Genomic DNA, 10,149 nt, shown 5'->3' with positions numbered 1-10,149 from the left:
CACCAGACAGGGAGTCTATAATCTGCTAAATGATTCACAATCTGCCTCTGCCTATGTCTTTCCATTGGACTTTTGCCTTCCTGTTTGTCATAATCCTCTTGTCACATCTGACGTGTGTAGGCAGCAAAGATTGAAATAGTGGGAAAGACCCTGCAGCTGAAGCAGCCCCTCCCTGGAAAGTTCTTGCCTCTTGGAAAAAATTTTTGATCTGCCCCAGCTCTCGCTGGTTTGCTGCTACTTCATGATAAGACCTCTACTCCGTGCACCATTATTTTCCACAGGATCTTTGATTTTTTTATTTTTTGGCAGTACTGAGGATAGAACCAGGGTCACTCTACCACATCCCCAGCCCTTTTCATTTTTAATTTGTGTTTTTATCAGTGCAATACTTTTTACTTTTTTTTACTTTCCAGACAGGGTCTCCCTACATTGCCCAGGCTGGCCTCATTTTGGCAATCCTTCCTGCCTCCACCTCACGAGTTGCTGGGATTACAAGCATGCACCTTGCTTCATGTGCTTTTACGGATGGGCTTTTCCTATATTTGAGAAGTATGTAAGAAAGAGCTTGTTAGAAATGTCATGTTTCCTGGACTAAAGTGCCCATCCTCCAAATATATAGTCAGCCCAGCCCTGGCCCCTGTTGATCAGACAGCCAGATGCTCCCCAGGGCCCTTGGAAAATGCCAGCTGTGTAGACAGGCCTCTGTCTAGCCCTCTGTAAACTCCAGGAGGTCAGGGCCAAGGTGTACATGGTCTCTGCTTTATCCCTGGGCTCCACCTGGGTGATTTTGGTTGAAGGAGGCAATTACTACATGAGCAAAATGGGTTTGCAGAGTTGTATCTAAACAACCCAAGGCTGGAAGAGAAACGCGGCCGCCTTCCCTTCCCCTGACTGCAGTCCACCCTAGTTGTCCTCTCCATGCCCTTCCCTCATTTCCCTCACTCTGTCTCCCCTTCCCTTGCTCTTTCTGTATTTCGTTGCTTTTAACTACGCCTCCTTTGTTGTTATTTTATCTCTTTCCCATGGACCTTTGGGGCTTTGGCTGGGTTTTCAAGGTGTTTGGGGCTGAATTTCAAGTACCTGAGCACTCAGTCTCATTCCAGGAAACAGGAGCTCCTGGTTGCTGAGCGCCTACCCCCCACTTCCTCCTCCTCTGTCCTTTTTCCTCCCACACACAGCCCAGCCACTGACTGCTCCCCAGGGCCCCTGGGTCCATCTCCTCTGGATGCTTAGCAACTCAGGCCCCACCTGCAGGGAAGGCCCATAGGCTCCCCAAGTGTTGCTGGAGACTGCTTTTCATTTCCTTTCACTGGTAGTTCCTCCTCACTTGGGGATGTCCAGCCTTTGCAACTGCACTCGGGCTCCTGGAGGACCATCATGGGGCTTTGCTATTTAAATATGCTTAGTCCACCTTGGCACCTGCCGCAGAGAAGGAACCCAATCCATGCCCAACCTTGGCAAGTGCATGACGCAATCTCTGGCCCCCTGCCTACCCTGCAAAGTCCTGTCGTCCCATTGGACTTGTGCATCTTCCAGGCCTATTTCTGCATCTAGAACAGCCCTCTCCATTCTCAGATTGTCACTTACCAGAAACAAAAAGCCTGGAAGATGCAGTATCCTGCTGGGCACTTCTGGCACTTCTCAGTGACCACCAGCCCTGGTGGGGAAGGCAGGTGAGCCCAGAGGGGATCCCAGAAAGACAACAGTTGAGCAGTTCATCAAAGCAGGTCATCCATGCTTTTCAGGTCAAATACCCACTCAGGAAAGAATTCTGAACACTTCCCCCCCGCCCCCGTGTAGGAATAGTGTGTGTGTATGTGTGTGTGTGTGTGTATACATCCTAATATATAGACTCATTAGAAAATAAAATATGAAACTTAAAGAGAAACAAGATTTTAAGACTTTAAATGGTTTTAAAAGTACAAAATATCTTAATATCTTTAATCTCATAAGTAGTCAAATACTTTAGTATTTAAATAGATTGCTAATTATAAATAATTATTAAATCATGAAATTATTGTCAATAGTACTAAATTATTGAAATTAACACTTTTTTTGGTAAAGAAATACAGTTAGGTTTGCATCATTCTTTTTCTTTCTCAACATTTTTTTTTAATATTTATTTTTTAGTTGTAGTTGGCTACAATATCTTTAATTAATTATTTTTATGTGGTGCTGAGGATGGAACCCAGGACCTTGCCCATGCTAGGGGAGTGCTCTACTGCTGAGCCACAGCCACAGCCCCTTCTCAACATTTTTCTATTGGTGCATTATAGTTGTACATAATGGTGGGATTTGTTGTTATATAATTAGTACACGTTCACAGTATAATGACATAACTTGGACAATATCACTCCCTAGCACTTCCCCTCTCTCCCCACCCTCCACCCTCTGGTCCCTTTCCTCTCTTCTACTGACCTTCTTTGCTTTTCATGAGATCCAACCATGACCTTTCTTTTCCTTTTTCCTCTCTAGCTTCCACATACAAAAGAAAACATACAACCCTTGACCTTTTGAGTTTGATTTATTTCACTTAATGTAATGGTCTCTAGCTCCATCCATTTTTCTTTATGGCTGAATAAACTCATTGTGTATATATACCACATTTTCTTTATCCAGTCATCTGTTGACAGACACCTAGACTTGTTCCATAGTTTGGCTGTTGTGAATTTATTGTGCTGCTATAAATATGGGTATGCATGTATCACTCTAGTATGGTGATTTTAATTCTTTAAGATAAATACCAAGGAGTGGTATTTTGGTGTATCTGGGTCATATGGTGGTTCCATGCCTAGTCTTTTGAGAAACCACTGATTTCCATAATGGTTGTACTAATTTACAGTCCCACCAAAAGTGTAAAAGTGTTCCTTTTCCTCCACGTCTTTTCCGTCATTTATTATTGTTGGTATTCTTGGTGACTGACATTCTGGACTGGAGTGAGTATAACCTTAGTTGAGTTTTGATTTGCATTTCTCTAATTGCTAATGATGTTGAACATTTTTTTCATATATTTGTTGGTCGTTTGTATTTCTTCTTTCGAGAAGTGTTTGTTTAATTCATTTGCAAATTTATTAATTGGAATATTTGGGGATTTTTGGTGTTAAGTTTTTTGAGTTATTTATGTATTCCAGATATTAATTTTCTGTCAAAAGAGTAGCTAGCACACATTTTCTCCCATTCTGTAGGTTCTCTTATCACATTCCTAATTGTTTCCTTAACTGGGCAGAAGTTTTTGTTTGTTTGTTTTTTGTTTTTTTAAATTTAACGCGATTCTATTTATTAACTCTTGGAATTATTTCCTGAGATTTAGGGAACCTATTGAGGAAGTTGTTGCCTGCACCTATGTGCTGAAGTTGACCCTATATTTTCTTCTAGGAGTTGCATAGTTTCTGGTCCAATTCCTAGGTCTTTGATTCATTTGAGTTGATTTTTGTACAGGGTGAGAGATAAGGGTCTAGTCTCTGTCTTCTACATATGGATAACCAGTTTTCCTAGCAGCATTTGTTAAAGAGGTTGTCTTTTCTCCAATGTATGCATCATTCTTTTTAAAATCTTAATTGTGTGCTTTGAGATAGTGTTTAGGACTGGTTCTGGAATTTCATTTATGTTGGTTGGTACTCCATGAGTGGCTGTCATAGCCAAGTAAGATCCCGCTCCAAGATTGCCAGTCGCCATTCAAGAAGCACGTTGCTGCCAAGGCTCTGCTGTCTTACTCATTTCTTATGTTCCTCTACCGGTTATAAAATCTTTTAAATTTAAATTTAGCTGGCACATCCCATCTTCTCTAATATCAGTCACTTTTTACATATTAATCAAGAGGTCTCACAATCTTACATTTTTGACAAATAGGCTCAAAACCCTGAAAGGAGATTTGGTAGATGATCATATAATTAGAAAATTGTTTCCACTTGAAGCATGCATTTATGCGTTTTCAAAGTTGCACCTACATACCTAATTTTTTGATAACTAAATGGTATAACAATAACAAGTTTCCAAACACCCATTTTCTAAATGCTCTCCTAACAGCTTACGTTTTCTTTGAACAAAACAAAAAAACAAAAATCCCACAGCTTATGTTCTCATTTACTGTTAAAATATCTTTTCCTTGAAAGGGCAAATTTGTGGGTTTTCTAAAATAAATGCTGGGTGCCAGGACTGTCAGATCTGACGAGCTCATGGCGTTTTCCTGGCAGTGTGCCTGCTGAAGGCTACCTCCCAGGCCCAGGAGATGGGGCAGCACCACCATTCTCTCCGGGGTAGCTTTTTCATTACAAATGTCATCCACCTGCAACTTTTTTGTGGCAGTCTTTTTTAAAGTCACCTATCCATGTTTTCAAGATTAAATTCAGTTAACACTAAATAATGAAAGCCTTAAATCCATTTGGCCAGGAGCGCACCGACTATAGTAAATTACAACATGATGAAAGTGAATGGAGACAGGTTCCCCTCTTTGGAGATCATTCTCTGTCTATTGTAGTTCCTTGGGGGATCCCCCACCAAGGACCACAGTGGACCACCAGAGTGCCCTGAGAAAAACAGGATTGTTTTCCCTTTCCCTCCAGCTCCCCCTGAGCTATGGGGTGGCAGGAGACCTTATAAGTCACATGTGTGATAAGTCACTGTGCAGCCCTAAAATCACTGATTTCCTCAAGGTCAACCAATAAAGGCCAGTTTCTGTGACCTGACTTACGTTTCTAGGGTATGTTTCTGAGGGATGTATCACTTGCAGGTTGGGACCTATTTGGGGGGGGCTTCACCCCATCCTTCAGCTCTACCTTGGACTGTCCTTGTCCTTTTCATAACAGCTCCTGTGTTGTCTCTGTCCCCCACCAGCCTGGACCGCCCCTCTGCCCAAGCTAGTTCAAGTGCCTGCTCTGCCATCCCCAAATCAGAATGAAGAGTTCCCTTATCTCTAAGTCTACTTTAATCCCTCCCCCAATCCAAGTGTCAGTTGCTGAAGGAGGGCAGGTTGACACACCTGTTCCTTTGGGCTCCTCCTTTATCCATGTGTTCTCCTGGCTCAGCAGCTTGTCCAGTGGTGTGTTTATAACATACTCTAATTAATTAATTGATTAATTAATTAATTAATTTTGGTATTGAAGATTGAACCTGGAGGCATTCTACCACTGAGTTATATCTGCAACCCTTTTAATTTTTATTTTGAAACAAGGTCTCTCTAAGCTGCCCAGGCTGGCCTTGAACTTGTAATCCTCCTGTCTCAGACTTCCAAATCCCTTAAATTACAGGCATGTGCCACTGTACCTGGCTGCTCTTTTGTTTTGAATGAAAGTAAATATGCTTTTCCAGTCTCACGTTTCTCAGTCTCTGGGCCACCTGTTAAAGTCATGGTGTTGATGATGTTAAGCATTTCCTGGAGTCAGGTGGCTCACTGTCTCTGCACTGGGTCATTCCCCTGGCCTCCTCTAATGCTGTAGAGAAATTGTGACCAATGGAGGAGGATGGCCCTGATCATACTTAAGTAGTGTGGAAGAAGTTGGTAAATGGGACAACTGGTTAGTTCTTTGTTTTCCCCGCAGACTAGAGCAGCTGAGCCTCAGAACTCCAGGAGCTCTGGGGAATCACCATTGGTCAGTTCCTAGCTGAGGGAGGTCCTGGTTAGCTGCGGCACATTCTAGCGCCCTCTGGTGGTCACATGGAGTGGCCACTCTTACTTGCAGCTTCCCTGTGTTTGCAGCTGGTGGTTGAGGGGGTGTCTGGGTGGGACCTCTGAGGCCACAAAAAACTTACATAGAAGAGAAAAGTGGGCATATCCATCTTCCATGTGATATGAAGAACCACATAGTTGGAATAAGATAGAAAAGTAAGGTGTGCAAACATTGTCGACGTTATCCATGGACATTTCTCCATCCATGAGTGACTAAGATGGCAATTTGCCTTGTCCCCTGCATGTGAGTTTAGCATCTATGGTATAGGGCTCTTTGAATGTCAATGTCATGGAGGTTTTGATAATTATGCACCCTCAAAAGATGTTCCATGTAATTCTGATCATACTCCTCTAAAAAAGCCTCAGATTAAAAGCTTTCGCTGGCTCTTTAGACCGTGGGCCTGCAATTACAGAAAATGAACTGCATTTTAGCTTTCCATTGAAATTAATAACAACGGTTCCCCAGTTGACTCTGTGAATAGTTAATGGAACAAACAGAATACTTCAGTACAATATGGGTTGGAAAGCCATTTGAGCGAGATTCTGGGTTTCAAATGGGAAAATAATTCATACAATGCAAACCTTTTTCATATGCACTCTGTACAGTGGGTGTTTCTCTAGAATAAAAACTGAACTATTTAGCAAATGATTGACCATACCTCAGTCAGCAGGTACTGATGAAAACAGAGCTCGGATAAATAATCTAGCGTATGGTATTTAGTGCTGCAAAAGACCTTAGAGGACATATAGACAGATGGACCTCCTTATTTGACAGTGAAGAAATTCCAAGTTCAATGAAGTTGGGTGTTCTGCTCAAGCACAAGACTGGTAAGTGGAAGAGTTAAGAGTGGACCCCAATCTATAGACCTGGTGCAAAGCAAACCCTCACAGAGGACCTTCTGTAGAAGTCCAGTAACAGTGACAAAGGAGCCACTCTAGAACTGGCCCCTTGACCTCTGATGATGCAAGATTACCTGTCAATTGAGAAATCCTTGGATTCTTGGGAGATTGGGACATGAACATTGGGGACAAAGGAATGTGTAGCTCAGAGTATTCTCTGGGGCTCATTTATAAGACTAAAGTCTAAAAAAGCAATGAAAACAACAATACAGAAGTCAGCACAATTGCAGGACACAAAATCAAAACACAAGAACAATTGCACTTCTAAATGCTAACAATGAATAATTCAAAAAAGAAATTAATAACATCATTTACAATATCATTAAAAAGAATAAAATACTTGGGAATTAACTTAACCAAGGAGGTAAAAGACTTGTGCACTGAAAGTACAAAATATTGCTGAAAGCAGTTTAAAATGAAAATATATCCTGTGTATTCATAAACTGAAAGAATTAATAATGTTAAGATGTTGATACTACAAAAAGCAACCTATTGATTTAATACAATCTCGACCAAAATCACAATGATGTTTTCTGCAAAAATTTTTTTGAAAATGCATTCTAAAATTCATATGGAATCTAAAGGGATCCAGAATGGTCATGAGTATCTTGAGAAAAAAAAGGAATAAAATTGCGGTCTCATACGTCCTGATTTCAAACTTATTGCATAGCTACGTAAACAAAACAGTTCAGTAGTGACATTGAGAGACAGAGATATAGACCATTGGAGTAGAACAGAAAGCCTAGAGACAGACCCTCACACACTGTCAAATAATTTACAACAAATGTTCCCAGATCATTCAATGGAAAGATAGTCTTTTCAATAAATGGTGCTGGGAAAATGGAATATCCACATGGAAAATAATGAGATTGGTATCACTTTGCACTGGTTGAAAGTAGTTTATTGTGCCTATATTCCTATGGCCTTCTTTTGTATAGATTTTTTTTCAAAAAAATAAAAATAAAAAATGCAGTGGGATCATTAACTTATGTTATATAAAACCGTTTACTCAAAATGGTTGAAAAATCTCCGTGTAACAACTAAAACTATAAAAATCTTAGAAGGAAAGTTTCATGACAAATGATTGTTTGGCTATGACACCAAAAATATAGATGACTAAAAATAAATTGGATATCATCTAAATTAAAAACTTGTATATTGGTACACTAACAAAAAAGGGAAAAGGTAACTCATAGAGTGGGAGAAAATATTTGCAAATCATGTATAAGAGATTACTATCCAGAATACATAGAGCAATCCTGCACCTCAGTAAGAACTACAATAACAAAACACAATGAAAAAGAGGATGTGGAGAAACTAGAACATGTGTGCATTGCTGCTAGGGATGTGGAGTTGTAGGGCCACTAGGAAAAACTGTGTTGCTGCTCCTCCCAAAGATGAAAATGGAATAGTCATTGTCTAGGGAGGATGTGAAAGGAACTTATTCCTGGAAATTTGAATGAATTGCTTTACTGAACCCTCATAACAAAAACCCCTGTGAAGTAAATATTATCATTTTGTAGTTGTAGAAATAAAGGTAAAGTAACTTGCTCAGGGTATACCTCCTCCGCCTGTGAGCTGGGCAGCTCTCCCTGTTGGAGACACGTGCATTGGAACTCAAGCTCACGAAGGGCTGTCTGTCCTACCCCCACTCCCAGCCTCAGTGGGCACCATCTGAGCTCCTAAGTCTCTTGTCTCATGGTGTTCAACTGTGAAGGGACTTTAGGAACCCATTGGCTCAGGACATTTGGTTTTTGACTCCTTCCCACCAAATTCACATCATCTGGCTGTACCCTCAGTCCCCATTCTTATAAGGTCTACAGGCATAAAGGGAATTTCAAAATTAGGATTGACAAGGTGTTGGTGGTCAAGAGAAACCAAAAAGGTAAAAAGCTGAAAAGAATTTAAGTAACACAAAGATGTGGGAAGCTCCTCCCAGCCTCTCCCCGTTTAGAAACTCCTCCTGTAAGGCACCTTCCTTGGGGCTGCATCTCTTCACACGCATTCACCCCTGATGTCACTCACCCGCGACACCCTAGGAAGAGGGTGAGTGACACAGAAACGTTACACCCTGATCCCAGTAGAAGACTGGAGACATTAGTGACAGGTGATTTTGGATGTACCAAAGGCTTGCCTGTGTGGGCATTTGGCATATTGCAAACATGTCAGTAGGAATGACACCCCTGACCTGTCTGAGCTGGGGTGAAATGACCTGAAAAAGTTTTCTGAGATGTGGAATAGCTGTTATTCTCAGAGCGACTGAAGGCATGGTTGAGAAACAGTAACTAACTTCCAATGCCTCAGAGTCAACTGAGAAAGAGACCATATAGCGCCCTGGCCAGAGCTCTGTCCTTAGATTTTGTCCTATGTGGATTTTGACTTCAAAATTGGTACAAAGCTAGGTGGAAGAGTTAAAAGATTGGATGACCAAATATCAGGATTGAAAAGGATCTTTTTTAAAAAAATTTTTATTCTCGTTTGTTATATATGACAGCAAAATGCATTACAATTTATTTTACATATGTAGAGCACAATTTCAAAAGGATCTTAATAAACAAACTGAAAGATTGAACTTTTACAAGGTCAAGTGCCTTACTTAGGTTCCAGTAGTTAATTGTGTAAGTCCCAATTGGGAGAAAAGAAATTCTAGAAATTTCAGTATGAATGGGGGTGCAGCTTGGCCGCTGTGTAGCTAGTCTCTTTTTTTGGCTATGTAACCCAAGTGGGACATGGTGGCTACGTGAGGGGAGGGAACAACCTCCATCCCTTTGTTCTCAGCATGCCATATCCAGTTCTTGTAGACGCTCCTGAAGGTGGACATGGAAACTTGGAGGGCATCCAAGGGGAGCTCTGGAAATCTCATCATCTAAGCTGTGACTGCGGAAGTGGTAGACTTTTACCCTGGAATGACCCGGGACATAAACTGGCTGCCTTCATGAATTTTCCAGGCTGTCATGGAGAAGAGAATTGGCCTTTCCTGCTTCACTTCAGAGGACCGGACCAGTACTCTTCCTATAGTTAGGAACTATAGGAAGGCAGACCAAGGTTCAGAATGTGGAGGCACTTCTGAACAATTCCAGGCATTCCAGTGAGTGGCCAGAATCCCTGGAAGTTTCCATGGAGAGACGGCTGGACATCAGGAGGGACTATTACACTGGAAGAGAAATTGGTCGAGGTGGACTCTGAGGTCCCTTTTGACTCTGAGATTCTGGCTGGTGCTGTTAAGAGGAAGGAGTCCTGCTTCTCCACCATGGCCTCCAGAGTCCTCTAAGTAGCTCTGGGGCTGCTGCAGGGGTTTATGGTGGGGAATAGTTGAGGAAAAGAGTGTTGGAAGACAGTGCTTGAGGTTATGCAAAACAAGAGTGAAGACTTCTCCCGCTTTACAGAAGTGAGGAAGATGGATGAAGGCATTTAGAGGGCTAGTTATCTGCCACAGGGTACTTTTAGCAAATAACTCAAAGCCTAGTTATGGGGGACCATTTCAGAAACAAGAAAATAGTTCTATTCTGCAGAGCACCGTGTGGTGCCCACAGTCCTTGGGTGGATTTCTCTGCACTGTCTTTGTTAGCAGATCTTGCTGCCTT

Source organism: Marmota monax, unplaced genomic scaffold (assembly GCF_021218885.2).
Source record: "Marmota monax isolate L192 unplaced genomic scaffold, Marmota_monax_Labrador192_F-V1.1 WCK01_AAM20220418_F8-fsc00011, whole genome shotgun sequence".
Lineage (NCBI taxonomy): Eukaryota > Metazoa > Chordata > Mammalia > Rodentia > Sciuridae > Marmota > Marmota monax.
Note: the sequence above shows the minus strand (reverse complement) of the source record.